Source organism: Lynx rufus, unplaced genomic scaffold (assembly GCF_022079265.1).
Source record: "Lynx rufus isolate CCGP_SWC_20201006 ecotype Redwood Valley unplaced genomic scaffold, mLynRuf1.p SCAF_8, whole genome shotgun sequence".
NCBI lineage: Eukaryota > Metazoa > Chordata > Mammalia > Carnivora > Felidae > Lynx > Lynx rufus.
In genome coordinates, this window is record NW_025814896.1 from 77,602,174 (window position 1) to 77,616,899 (window position 14,726).

A 14,726-nucleotide genomic window follows, 5' to 3' on the forward strand; every position below is an offset into this window, starting at 1 on the left:
ACTTATTTATGAGGTGACTAAAGCTCACCCTTTCAATGAGATGACTTTTGAAAAGCTGCTCATTTTGTTGCATATTTTGGAGGAATACATTTCACATTGCCCTGACTTAGCCAACACTTTCTGCAGTGCTGCCTTATTTCAATGGCAGAAAGGCATGTTCCGAACCTCGGCCAGACGTGGCATGTAATACGGTGGCATTCTCTATGGCTGATCGTACATAGTTTGCCTTTCCCTAAGCTTTGGTAAGCAGGGGCTTTGGTTACCTTTTCACTGTGTCCCCATCATATTCAACTGCTACTTATTTTTGTTAATTACAAGAAGTCACCAAAGCCATGATTTTTTTTTTTTTTAACCCATGAATTCTGACTTGGATATAGCTCCACATTTCTGCAGTTGAGTAAATTTTTTTTGTTTAGTTGATACTCATGTTTGTTTTAAATTGGTTCGTTGAACACTTGTTCTATGCTGTACTGCGTGTACATTACCTTCTTCTCGTGTTCCGTTGGTTGAATTGTCCTGAGCAGGGCTTGGCAAACTATGGCCTGTGAGCCAGATCTGGCCAACTGCCTGTCTTTGTAAATAAAATTTTATTGGAAGACAGTCACACTCATTTGTTTGCATATTGTCTATGGCTGTTTTTGCACTACAACGGCAGTGCTGAGTAGTTGGGATGGAGACTATATGGCCCATAAAGACTAAAATATTTGCAATTTGGCCCTTCACAGAATATTTTGCCAACCATGGTCTTGAGTGTGAACACTCAATTATCTGTCTGGCTTCATAAGAGAGCCAAATAAAATAGATGACACTAAATTAGCCACCCTGAGTGCTTCTCACTCTCAAGTGTTTGTGGCCACGAGTCACAACCATGGCACTAGGCAGTGAGGAGAGACCTGGCAAAATAGTCTCCTAAGAAATACAAGCCTTCTCCACATTCATTAATTTTCAAGCCCTGTTCCTAGAACCATCCCTAATCTGTACTAATACTACAAACTTGTAGCTTTTGCATTACGAATTTATTGTTATTTCTTTTACCTCCTTTTTTTTCAGGGAAAAGGTAATTAGGCTATAAACAGACGCCTGACAACTAATTTCAGTCAAGGCAAAATTAATACAAAGCAAGCAGATAATTTCAGTCACGTGAAATTAAAATAGATATTTTTTAATGACATTCTAAGAAAAATCCAAGTCTGTTTTTTTCCCTTTGTTTTCTCTTACCTCACCCAGTTCTCATGCAATCCCCTACTTGTGCAGGTAGTGACATGTGCTAATTTAGGTGAACTACCAGCCCACGGCTGTAGCTGTCCTCACGGCTCCTTCTTTCTGTCCTCGCTGTTGATCTTTGCATGGAGACCTTCTTCTTCTCTCTCCTTCTCAGGGATTCCTGCACACAGAAAAGACAGGACATTTGAGGGAAAGGTAGTCACTGCCCACCCCTTAAGTTTCTAAATTTTCATGGACATTGATAAGAGCCCATTTGCTAGATCTGTTTTAGAACTTCAAGAATGTAAAGGTTAGTGCCACCGTGGGTGTGTGGGTGTGTATTTCTGGGGGGAGATTCCAAGCTTGCTGTGTTCTGTCACTCCAAGAACGTATTAAATATGCATCTCAATGTCAGCAGCACCTTGAGATGCTATCTCCAAAATTATCACCTGCCTTCTGAAAACCATAACCCTAAAAATATTGATTGGTTAAAAGGCAGGATCTGAAGGAATGAGCCAGTGTCTCTGTGAATTATCCTAATCAAATAACGTTATTATTAACCTAGATACTCACTGATCTGCCAGTATTTGGTTTGAAATGTAGGCATCTCAACTGAAGTTATGTGTTTCATTCTTTTGAATATTTCTCCCAGACATTTAAATACATTACCACTAAGCCAGAACCAAGAAAAGCATAAAAAGCATTTTAGGGAATAAATTCAGCAAGTTTCCATTTGTACCAGATAGTAAAATTGTTGACATGCATTATGAGGCATGTGTATTTTTCAGCCTGTCAGGTCTCAGTCACGTGCTCCAGGTGGAATATTTTGGCTGCTAAGGGTTATACAGGAAGGTCTCAGACCATGTAGGTAGTAGTGCTTCCTGATGAAAAGAGAATTTCCAAGTCACCTGGCTAGCTATTTAGGCAAGTCAGAAGAAAAGCTTATTTCATTAATTATGCTATAAATGTAACTTCAATGAAGGGTAGCCAGCTAAATATAAGATTAAAGAGCTGGTAGGGATTCTCTCCATTGAAGTGTTGAGCTTTACGCAGTTTTATTTAGAGGCACTTCCATTACTAAGGAGGCTGTGAGTTGATCGACTGTGTCTTAGAATTAACTACAGTGGTGAAAACACAAATTGCAAACCAGCATGAAGTCACAAAGGGAAGGGAGAAGAGAGAAGAAGTTAAAGTCGGGGACTCACATGTACTCTCCGTTTTCCTTTACAGGAATAAGTGTCGGACCAGCTGCCTGGAGTCCGATGTTAGCCGGAGCGAGCCTAATTACTGGTAGGCAAGAGGGCCTGATGCAACAATGTGCTACACACACGACCTTCCTCTCTGCTCTCATTCGCTTCTGGTTTCAGAGGAGCCTGGAATTTTGTTGGAGGCAAACAATTGCGTTCCCTCTGCTCGATATGCTAGGATGAAATATGATTGGTAAGGAAAGAGAGGACCTGGCCCGGAAAGTGTCTTGGCCACAAATTATTTGTGTGGGCACCAGTGGAAGGTTCCTGTGCTATACTGTCTGGACAGAGGGGAGGAGGCCACGAGGGCTCGGGGCAGGCTTAGCGCCACCACCAATCCTGAAGCCTTTTGTGGGCACCCCTCATTCCCGCCAGAGACTGTCAGCCCCAGCCTCGTCAGCGTTCCCTTTGTGCTTCCCAATGGAGAAGGCAAGTGCAGATCAAAATTAAGCTTTAATCCTCTCAGAGAGTAATACTACTGTTTTTTCCCCCTTTTCCTGATTCCTTGACTGATTTCTCTCAAGATTCAGGGCTCAGAAAAATGTTTAAGTTTCCCACAAATGGCTAGGATGCAATTTTTTCACGAAAACACTAAATCACAGTCTATCGAAGGGTAATTCTTTGTACTCTGTTATGCACATCTCTGTGTTTCCTATGGTGACATCAAGACACTGTTGGTGACTAAATTGTTAAATAAACCCTGAAGATATTTAGCTTTTATTGGCGTTTCCTTTTCAGTTTGCCAATGATTCTACAACTGTTAGTTCTTTTGCTATTAGAAGATAAGCCCACAGCAGAGCAAACTTTATTCTCATTGCAGACATGAGGAAATAGATGCCACGGCAAAGATTTGACACAGGTTAGATGGCTGGTAGTTGCCAGATTCTTGACAAAAACTCCTAACTCTAGATTTGTAAGCATTGTGCTACTGGATGGCTCTGCCCCCACGGGCCAGGGGAGACCATTCCTTCCCACCTCCAGGTTCAGTGATGTCATGTCAGTAGCTTGAAATTGGCCATGACAGCAGTGTTTACACCATGGAAATTGTCGAAAGCCACAAATCAGAGAGAGTTGGTTAGTCACCTCCCAAGGGAGTTGGCTGTCGACTATCTATCGGCATACCACCGGTTAGAAATCTGGGCACTCGGCAAAAACTCTCATCCAGGTTTCTTCATGTTTAGGATATGTTCCAATGTGCTTGATTTGTACGACAGTAAGTTTCTTTGTAAAACCTTTTAAGTGTATCCTTTTGCAGTCTTTTGAAACTACGCTTAGGAGAACATCAAAGTATCTTCTTGGAGAGGGAGAGCGAGGTCTGGGAATAAAATTAGCTACTTGTTTAAGGCTATGGGTGTTTGTGAACATGCAAGTGTGCTTTAAATTACACATAATTTTAAACAACTGTGTAAAAAGAGTTTTAAAAGTTTAATGGTGCTGAACCACGAATAGGAATTAAAAATTGAAAAGGAAATACAAAACTATACCTTGTTTTTCTGCTTTAAAAAAATAAGTTCCCTTCTCATTTGCAATTAAGATGGAAGAATTTGCATAAAATGTGTAAAATTAGAGATAATTGAACTACAGTAGCTATAAAAGTAGCTTTTCCGCTTAAAAAATAAATCAGATGTCCACTAAAAGGGTGTAAGAGCCATGCCCCCCTCCCCCGCCTCCCTCTTGCATTTGGGTCTCTGGTATTTTTCACACTTTTATAGCTGATTTTTATTGCCAAACAATCCTTGGAGTTTGTGGCAGTTCGGAGACAGCAGCAGGCCCAGGCAGGCCTGTTAACTCTGGCATGTTAAGGACCCTTCAGAAGATTTCAAATCTAGCCTCAGCACCCAGGTCAGTAGATCAAATCTAGGGAGACCTTAGGGAGGCTGCAAGTGGGGGTGGGAGGAAAAGGGAACATGGGGAGAAAGGAAGACAAGAAAAGCCAAAGAACGGAAATGACTTTAAAGTAAACATCAATAGCTGTTTTTGTTTCCCTGAACCAGCATTTCCCCCAGGGAACCTCCAGTTGAAAAGGGCCAGTCTGGAAAAGAGTGCACCAGTGATCAAAGTGGCCACATATGATGGTCCCAGACTGATGCCTGTGTTCCCACTGAAGGAGACTTTCTTCCCGGGATGAGATCCAGCCTCCACTCTAAAGGTAAGCTAGGGAGCAGCCCTGAGTAACTTCAGGAAACGCGCGCTAGGCCTATTCCTGATGGCCCCCAGCAGAGGTGGCCTTTGCCTCTCCCATGGGGGCCCAGACCCATGACGATGCACCCGCCCACGGTGCGCTATTTATTTGATGCTCTCCAGAGCCGTTTGTAATATTCAGTGTTGGTAGGGTATTCTTTCCGTTTGCCTCATCTGTCCTCTTCCTTGAAACCATAAGCACTTCAAGGGCAGAGACTACGCCTGTCTAAGCAGAGCACTGGGGGCGGGAGGGGAAATTTCACTGAGATGAAACGTGATATCGAAAGTGCCCACGTGGGGGAAAATGTTCAATTCTCAGAAATGTGACAAAGCTCTCAAAGTGGTATAAATGGAAAAATGCTAGTTGTAGTTTTATACTTTCTGTGGCTGAGTACAAAAATCACAGTTTAAAAAAAATCATCATAATAAATAAAAACAAGGAAAAGCGGCCTCTTCAAGAGCAGTGAGATCTCTCAGACTAAGCCATTTTTTCTGTGACCCTCGAACATCTGCTCATGCCACACCTGTGCATTATGCAATGGATGCCAGGGCATCTAGGAGGTATGTTAAAAATGTTTGTTGATTGGATTTGACATCCTTTACCCTCCGGAACCCAGAGCCTTCACGGTCAGCTCTGTCTGGAGAGGCCTTTCCAGCATAGATCTGTGCTGCTAACGCTCCTACTCCATCTATGTTCCATCTCTTTAAGATAAATAACAGGAAAGATCCTGCAGTTCCCTTAGCTCGTACCCTCTCTTTGGAAGTTATCAGCTGCTTTGATATTAGGGAATAAGCTTATTGATTTAGTGCATACCCCTGCGTGATAGTTTGCTTGCCTTCAACTTGAGGCATCCTGGAGATGATACGTCAACTCATAGTAGCAATTCTGCTGGCATCAGAGGCCAGTGGGGGAGAATACTGGCAGGATGCAAATACTCTGAATCCCAGCAAAACTTTACTACCCAGAGAGCTGTCTTCTCCATTTTTCCATTAGGCCAACCTAGATGGGCTCCCCGTTAGCCATGGGTATGTCCATTTTACTTACACCATGGCATGTCCATTTCCCAAAGAGAATCAACATAAACATAAAATTATTTTTACATATTCCATTTCCCATGTGAAGGTATGCGGCTAAAACCTGATTCATATTTAATAACACATATAACTACTGTGACTGGTGTACACTCATTCTTTATGTACTCCAACCCAAAGTTCTTAGCACGCCAGGGTGAAGAAGTTCTGGAAGTGTTCTGTGAAGTTGCATCTTGAAGAATGAGGAATGCAGAGGGGCCTCTCAGACCACAGAGGATGGCAGTGCTGGGAATGATGTCTGGAACTGGTCATTGGCACCCGAGGGTGGAGAGAGCTGGAATCCACGCCACCATTCCCTTCTTTGTGCATGTTGAGACCTCCTGTGACTTCAGAATCTTTGTCAGCATAGTGTTACAAGAAGCAGTTAATTGAGGTTGGCCAGAGCAACAATGCTTCTTTGGCACTCTTGGTATTTATCGTAGGAGAGTATGGTAAATAGTGCTGGAAGTAGAATGTGCCACTTTCTGGATTATTTTCTTCTAGTTGATGAGTAGAATCTCTTCCAAACCTTGGGAAAGACTTGTGCTTTATAGATATTTTTTTTCTTCCTAATTATATTCCACTACCAGCTTTTCAGCCTGTTTACATGGGTATGTAAAAATACAGAACTAGCTTTCATTTAAAGCTAGAAAAAAAAAAACAAAAAGAAAAACATAAAAGTAAAATACGTACTATAGGATCTTCAGAGCTCCTGCCAGTGGACCTCAAACTTGGATTTCAGTTTTTTAACTCTCTACAAAGAATGGCCTTCACAAGCCTGTCCAGTGACTGCAACAACAAAGACAGGGCCCCACAATACTTGAGGTCATCGAGGGGCATCGTGGCACATTTGGGGCCACCTTAACTTCGTCTCTGTGCTCAGTCTGTCCTTGAGTAATCACTGAACTCCCTTTCCGTCCCGTGGGAAATGACACCTTAACGCCTTCTTTCCAAATAGGAAACCTCCACCTTCATGGAAGTGATATCAATTCTACTCAAGGTAAATTCTATAATTTTTCAAGAGTCTTTTGTTTAATATGGAAACTTCAAGCAGAGGACCCAGGGCATTTTCTTTCATCAACATGATTCTAATTTTATCAGAGCACTAAAAAGAAATCTACTTGGCTTTTTCTTGTCCAGTACTCCACTTGCTCTGAAGCACATTCAAAAGCCACCTCTCTGATCTGAAGACGTCTCCGCAGAATTATGTAATTGGACCAACGGTTGCCGGTTCCCCACACTCTTGCTACTTCGCATTGTTGCAGAGCAGACTACTGTTTTGCAGACCTTCCTTATTGCGTAAATGGCTACATTATCACTGTGTACACATTAGGACAAGCAAATGGGCCCCTTAAGGCAAATAAGGGTTCAAATAACCCAGACAAGGTAGCCCAACTGAATTGAGGATTCACCCTTGTTACAACCTCATTGCTTTATGGCACATGAACTAGTGGAAGGGACAGACTGCTTCAAGTGTGTTTCTACTGATCCTGCTGGCAAATCACAGCTTTATTACAGTAATGAGCCTGACCATATTTCTGTGCTTATGCATATTAGGCACCAAATGTATTTTCCGGCCTGCCAGCCTGTGGTAGTAACTAACACGAGCAATTTGTCCTGGGTTACAGTGTGTGTGCATGCATTAGGTATGAGCATGTTAGTTGCTTTGGGGTATAAAATACTACATGTTTCATCATGCGTATTTTTATATGCACAACTTAACTGTATGCAAAATAGCTTGGCAATTAACCAACACAACTTATTAGTTTACTACAAGATTATTGCATAAATATGTGAACTGGGGACAGCCACAATTTCAATTTGGCAATATTAAAAATTTTGTTGGATTATTAAATATCTGAAGAAATATCTCCCCCCTCTATGGTATAAGTGTTAAGGTTCTTTAAAAAAAATATCTTGATTCTTCTCCCATTTTCATTTCCATAAATAACCCTGAGCGGGACCCTTTTCGGCAGGCTGTGGGATTTGAGCCGGTGAATTCCCGCATACTCATTGTGAGCTGACATTTGGCCTTTGACCCCGTCAGCTTTCAGGCAAAGGTGAATGGTCATTATTGCGATTTCTTCCTCAGGATCACATTTTATGTATGCCAGTTATTGGGTCCAGGGTTATTAAAAAGGAACATCAGCATACTTCAGCTCAACTGCTAAGAACAGTGTATATGTTTCCTCTTTCTGTTGACCACTGGGATCGTAGAGCTCAGTGCTGTTGGCTTGTGTGACTGCCTTGGAGGCGTACAGGACTTACTCCAAAAGCACAGACCCACGGAACCACCTCTCCCTGAACTCTTAATTAAAATGAACTCTTTCTCCCGCTTCGCTGCAAAACAAAGAAACGAACAAAACATTAAGTACGGAATACAGGATTGGTACGAAATAAAGGGTTAGCTTGGTGGGAGGCTGCTGCCAAGGGAATGGCTGCTCTTGCTACTTCCGCACGTGTCACATGTCGTAAGGTGTCAGAGAATTACTTTTTTCCTCCATTCAGGTTGGATTTATGTAAATGACTGCACAGGACAGGTGCCTTTATTTAGTTGCTACTAAAGCCGGAATCATGTTGTACAAGAGCTGATAACATGAAATAACACGAAATAAGTGGGCTTATCCCTTCTGAAGCTTGTTTTACAGTACTGGTATTTCTCTTTAGCAAATCCTGCTGCGTTTTTAAGTAATACGATAAAACAACATAAATGTCTTTGTGGCTAAAACTGATTGTTTCAGGAGGAACATGGCTGTTTTATTCTTGTCTTTTATCTCCTCTACACTGAATTTTTGAAAACATGACCAGCTCCCTGGCCTGGTGTATATAAATAGGCTATTTGCGTAGAGACCCCACAATTATTCATGCATCAAAGAGAGGGAGAATGGGAGGGAACCCCATGCTGATAATAGCAGCACCCCAAATCAATATAAAACCAAGACTGAAATGTGCCTTTTGCAGTCCTGTCACAGATTAATATGGTTCATGATAGATACTTAGTTCTCTGACAGTTTCCCCTGCACCTTCGCTGGGAAGTTGATAGAAATTACTCCAGCTGAATGCTTAAAGCAGATGTTATCCCATTAATTAGCTCTGGACCCGGGTACACTCGAGACTTTCCCATTTTCAGGCCGAAAGGAATTGGTCCCAGTGAGCGTGCTCTATATCCACATTTAGTATCATCTCATAAACAGCAGTGAAAACACAGCAGGCCCTTGATGAAGATACATTAGCTTATTTCTAATTTAAAGTTATGTTGCTTAACCTTAATGTAATTGGTCACCGGTGGCCAACTGTTTGTATAGTGTGTTGATGACCAAAGAGATGTAATAAATTATAAAACTCTCTGCTTAAATGGAGGGAACGACTGTTTTGTTAAAAGCTTTGCATGTAATAATGGTAAAATAATTACACCTCAAGCCGAATAACTGTGAAGCTGTTAATACTAACAACAGAGTTGTTCTCAGGATAGCTCGGTTCATCCCCATTTAAAACCAGTACGTGAACCTGGCTCTTGTATTTAGCAAAAGAGTAACTTTGAAAGTTCAGTCTCACCCTGATTAAAATAAATGGGTAAGTCGTCCTGTTATCTTAGTTGGGAATGATGGTGATGGGTAGTAGGGTGGTGGGGTGAATTAAAATAACCAATTGCTATGGTTAACTAGGAGACAAAAAGCACAAACCGGTTCGTAGTCACTGCCAGACACGTCTTTAAAGAAGACTTGATTAGCTGGTGGAAAAACTGGGATAATCATCAAATATGAAAGTAATTGACACAACTTTAATGTTTAATAATGAATAGCCCGCCAGAGGCAAAATAAAGGGAAACGGTCTTCTTTTCTCAGAACAAGTTCTGACTTAAAATTTCTTAGGCCAAATACAGAGAGCGATTGCTCGAGGTTTGTGAACTACAATTCCAAGATTATAATTAAAGTTATAAATATGGTTAAAATGAAATCACACGATTAACAATATTCAATCTATCAGGGGTAATGATATTCATTCCATAGGTTTTCTGTATGTCACTGTGAAAAATCTAGTCCCCCCTCTCCCTGTTAAAGGCTTGTGACTTATTTTGAAATGCAAAAGTGAAATAAACAGAGTCGTGCTTCTGTCTGGATATGCGCTTTTTTTTTTTCTGTCCTGGTTGGACTGTGTTCACTAGCTTCGCTGTAACAAGTAAGAAAAGTAAAGTTTTTGCTTTTCTTGAAAGATTGTCCTTTTCTCTAAATATTTGCATTCTGAATTTGGATCACCTCCAAAGGGTACTCGCTTCACAATAGAGAAAAAGCACTTCTCTCCCTTCTCACATTACATTTCTTAGAAAGACCTTCGAATAATTTAAACTATTTACAGTACCTCCAGGTCATTATTTCCCCTGACTCCACTGAAATACCTTGGGACACTATTTACGGCTGACTTTCTGAGTTACCCCACAGGATCAGTTTACAAAATGAGACTTCACCATGTGAAAGTCATTATTTTGTTTAACACAACTCGCAATGTTAAGGGATTCCACCCCCCTTTTCTCTTAATTTGCCACTTTCACACAAACGCTGTCATAACTGGTAGTGTCAGTTATGAAAACGTCAGCAGCTCAGATATGAAGAGATGTACTCTTCAGGGCCAATATATCAGTATTATTTGGGGCTAATTCATAAAATCAAAGATATCGATCTGAAAACAACAGGAGAATTAATAGATTTATTTTTTCTTCCAGGAAAACAAAGGGGGGGGGACTTCCTATGCAATGAACAATTCTGCATTATGGATAATAACCTAACAGACACTTCCAAGCAATCAGAGGACAGTGTTCCATGCCACGAAGACCACGCTAATTGAAGCTGTAAAAGGGGAAGTCCCCAAGTTTGTACAGAAAACAGTTGTGCTCTGGGAATAAGTTCAGAGCTACCCTTCTTAATGGTAAAAATGACTCTGTGGCTGTTCCAACTAAAAATCAATGTGGCTCACAATTTTAATAAGGAACATGAATCTGAAAACGTGTTTAGTATCAGGTTATATAAACACACCCTAATGAGATACCATAAAATCCATCACATTAAAGGCTGGTTTCCTGCAAGGTATATTAGCTAAAAATGCTCCATATATTAGGTCAGTATACAACGGTACACATAATAAAGCAGCTCTGTCAAGATAAGATGCATGTTTTGCCCCTTAAAACTGTTATGTTTTGCACATTTTATAAGGTTCCTTGAATACATGAATAAGATAAGTTATTCCCATCTCTTTCTTAAGCAATCTCAGAAATGGCTCTGACCTGAAATTGGAATTCTTGTAAACACCCATCCGAAGAAAATGTGTGCGGCTCTGTCTTAAAGAGACGGTACATGTTTAATTATCCCAACTTCTTCTAGCAGAATACTATTAACGTGCACATTAGCATCATCTCATTGGCTCATCGTGCGGCTCCGCCTTAGGGGCAACAGTAGGAGCTAATCTTATTGCTCCCATGCGCATAATAATGAAATTTGGTCTTGTCTCAAGGCAGCGTTCTTTGGTCTAAAGTACAGCTGGAGACATTACCGTTCTGGAAAATTTCTGACCGATTCCTTGTCAAAGATAAAGAAATAAAATAAAATATAGTCCCAAACAACGACTGTGAAATATACTGCTTTTACCTTGAGTATCGAATATTCAGCGATTAAAGATACGGACGACTTCATGTTTGAATAAAGACAGGAGTGGAAGCTACATTAGTAGATACCCATGTTTGTATACATACCAAGGAGCACACCCCACATGTAAACTCCAGATAATCAGCGGATACAAATGCAAGTTCTGCTTCTGAACGCTATCTTCGGCTGTGTATAGGTGGGTTACAAAGAAAGCAAAACCATAGAGAGAACCCTTTTCCTCGTGTCTTTTTCATCTGTTTGCCAAGAAACAATGACAAGATCTCATGGAATATAAAATACCCTTGCCTTTTTGCATGCAATGTTGGAAAGCTCTAATAAAAGAAATATGCATACACCGCCTAGCACACACAGAAATACACGTGAATTCAAGGCTACTGAATTAAGGGAGGTTGTTCCAACATTTCCCCCACTGTCCATTATTTGTATTCAAGGTTTTTGAAATGACATTGTAATCTGATGATGCACCAGCCTATTATATTGTCTAGCAGGACAAATATCCTTGCGTTTTCTCTGTAGAACTAACACAATTTTTCCATGTCAGAGGTGCATAATATCCTGGCGGTCATAAGGAATGATGCTATTAATCCTCTTGGGCAATCTCCAGGTCTGATTATTAGGGAAATAAATTTGCATGCTGCATATGAGCTAGGTGAATCACCGAGAGCACAAATTATATTTCCTGACAGCAAGTTAGAGGATGGAGCCGTGTCGCTTTTTTATCTTTCCCCCCCTCTGAAAGCTATAGAATTTCAATTCATTACATGAGATTGGTTAGAATTCAAGTCTCTTTTTAAGTTGATATTAAGTTGAGTCTGTTATCTCTGTGAAGGCTGGTAGGTTCCCCAGAGTATCCACCTAATCACTACTTAAAAAAATCGAAACGTATAGTTAGTGTCATGATTTAGGTACCCGAGCTCCTTTATTTATCAGCACAGAGTGAGATAATTTCAATTTGAGCCTCCATAGCCCTCATGAATTTAACTGACTTGAAAGCTTTTCACCCCTGCTCCCTTTCTCCCCCCCCCCCCCGCCTTTTGTTGCATATTGTAATAATAGTTATTCTGGGCACCTTCCGTTCTGCCATGCCAAGCATTGCACTAGGTTCCTTCCTCCATCAGAGAGACTCGATTCCCGCCAGCCAAGCTTGCGCACACAGCCCCGACTTCTCTCTCCACATCTGACTGCCTCCTCTTTGCCAGCAGTACTGCCAGACGTGTCTGCATTCAACATCCATGATGAATGTATTTTTATTATTTCCAGGGGTTGGCATCTGAGAAACCTTTTTGCATTATTAAATTTGAGCAGGGAGAATGATAGCAAATAAGAGCATAATAAATTGCTTTCTGTCCTAATGTATTAATTAAGCAGACATTTATTATAATGGTTGTTTTATGGACCCATTGTAAAAATGTATGATTGTGTGGTGATACTCTTAGCTGGAGCCACATATGGTGACTCGGGTGGATGGGTGGTGACGTTTGTCAGATTGGAAAGGGTTCACCAGGTCTGGTCTGCAAATTCACAAGGAAGCAAAGGGGCTGGTGAAACAGGATCGCTAGCATGCAAGCAGGTCAGGAATCCTTTTATTATTATCGTGGTTACGTGTAAAAATAAAAAAGGCACATAGCACCTACAGTAAATACCTTCTGTTGTATAGTGCTTTATGGTTTTTAAGCTACATTTACAGATGAACGCACCACAAAAAGATACACTAGATTATAGAGCCTTCCTTCAATTCAAAAATGTGTCTTATTACCATTGTTTGAAACAGAAATATGTGTACGCTTTGGAATAATAAGAATAGTGGCAAATCCAGGAGGCAGACAATTTTGGAACACGTAAGATCTAAGTGTTTTAGATTATATTTATCTATTCAGAGCGAATCCACAGTGGCACAGCTCAGAGGGTTCTATCGTGGCCTTCTGATTACTTGAGCCACGGGTAATTGTCAGAAAAACAATTCTCTCTTTACCTTGCTTCTCCACGGTGGGTTAAGTGATTCATCTACCATTTTTTTTTTCCAAATAAACAAATAAATAAAAGGTTCCAGCAAATTCTTCCATCACTTTGCTTTCCCATGCAGTCAGTATGGTTCCGGTACAATCATTTTCAGAACAGAAACACCTACCATATCACAGGTGTGCTTTGTAGGCACATGGCTTGTGATTCTTCATAGTCAGAAAAATATTCTCTACACTTAAGAAAAGGAAGTAACAGTTGGAAGGAATTCAGGGAATGTCCATGGGGAGGGGCGCCTGGGGTCTCAGGGGCTGTTTCCTGTCCCTCACGTGGGGGGCTACTTTCGACTTCAAGTAGTAGTGTCTTTCGGTACTGTTTAGCTCCTGCCTGATACTGGACATTGAAGCTGGTAATTAGAGTTGATTTGTAACCAGCTCAGAAAAGGACATGAGATTAGAAGCTAAAAACGCCTACAACCAGTTACCGCAAATAACACAAACCAAACCCATTCCCGTAGCTCTCCTAGACCCTTCTGCTCTGGAGTTCAGCCCTTGCGCTGGCTGCAAAGCAGGTATCAGAACCACTGGGGAGGGGAGAGGGAGAGATGGAGAAGGGACGAGGCTGGAATATATTGATCACCAAGCACATAGGACAGGCCTTGAGCCTGACCGCTAGACAACCATGGAAAAGAACCGTAGAGGCCATGCAAGGTGCATCCACGAACCGGTAGCCAAATGACACACAATCCTGAAAAAACGCTGCCTCCCTCTGCATGATGTGAAAATAGTCACTCGATTCAGTAAAAGCACGCCAAGTTGACGAGAATCTTTATATTTAGAAAGTGATAAAATCTGAGTGATCTGAGTTTGCTGCTCTCATACCTTTTGTTCAGATATTATGTACAGGTTAGAGAAGGAATTTCCATTCCTTAATGGAGAGCACCCGGCTAGGCACCTTGTTTATGCTGTTTTCCATGGTCCACCCATGGCCTTACGTAGAGAGAAGGAGCGTGGGTTTATTTCAGGTGTGAGGATGCCGAGGTCTGAGCAGTTAAGTCAAAACCTAAGTGCAGAGCTAGAAGGTAGTGGAGCTGGTGTCCCCATATGGTTCTGATGCCTGAAGTCTTGTGTTCTTATTCCTGGGCCAATGTTTCTCCTAGAGAGAGGGAGAGAGAAAAGGGAGAAGGAGACATGGGAAGAGGGAGGGAGAGAGAGAAAGAAAAAAAATGTTGGGAGGAGAAGAGGGACGGAAAGAAGGAGGAAAAGAGAGAGAGAGAGAGAAAGAGAGAATTTGAGTCTTCTAAATGAAAGGGAGAGGGAGGTAAATTTGGTATGTTTTTCATACTTCTGCTCCAAACGTGAGACTGGGTGCTCTGTCTTTACATCTACAAGAATCGCATGTAAACCGT

At 41.3% G+C, this 14,726-nt stretch overlaps 1 long non-coding RNA gene across 1 annotated transcript in view; it reads left to right on the plus strand.

The window, feature by feature from the left end:
* Positions 1-2,635, plus strand: part of LOC124502888 (uncharacterized) — a 37,101-nt gene extending 34,466 nt beyond the window's left edge. Inside the window, exon 5 of the long non-coding RNA XR_006960083.1 lies at positions 2,434-2,635. This is a non-coding gene — a long non-coding RNA (uncharacterized LOC124502888). The remainder of the gene's footprint in view (positions 1-2,433) is intronic.
* The last annotated feature ends 12,091 nt before the right edge of the window (positions 2,636-14,726 follow it).